General features: G+C 46.4%; 1 pseudogene; it reads left to right on the forward strand.

Moving 5' to 3' along the window:
* Positions 1 to 360, forward strand: part of LOC116853020 — an 11,090-nt pseudogene that overhangs the window by 9,897 nt on the left and 833 nt on the right.

Genomic DNA, 360 nt, shown 5'->3' on the forward strand with positions numbered 1-360 from the left:
ACAACACCAGCTCCAGCATCATCACTGCCAAAGAAAGCTAATTGCACTCGTGAAAGTAAAAAGACTAATATAGATTTAGCTTTGAGCGGTAATAATATCATCGGTAACATTGTCGGCGATGACAGCAGCGAGAACAGGGCTCGCAGTCATAGTATCTTGAGTGAAAGATCGGAGAGTCGCGAGAATGAAGATTCCTCCATTACCGCGGCTGAAAAAGGTACGCTAACGACACCGCCCGTGACCGAGCCAACATTTTCCCCAGAAATTATGCAGGCACTGCGGGTTGCCAAGATGAATCCCAACAACACTGGAATCGAACAGGCGATCGAATATGGCACTTGGCTTAAAAAATGGTTGAAC

The sequence above is a fragment of the Odontomachus brunneus genome, unplaced genomic scaffold (assembly GCF_010583005.1).
Source record: "Odontomachus brunneus isolate Ranch 3 - 2012 unplaced genomic scaffold, Obru_v1 Obru_scaffold_268, whole genome shotgun sequence".
NCBI classification, from domain to species: Eukaryota; Metazoa; Arthropoda; class Insecta; order Hymenoptera; family Formicidae; genus Odontomachus; species Odontomachus brunneus.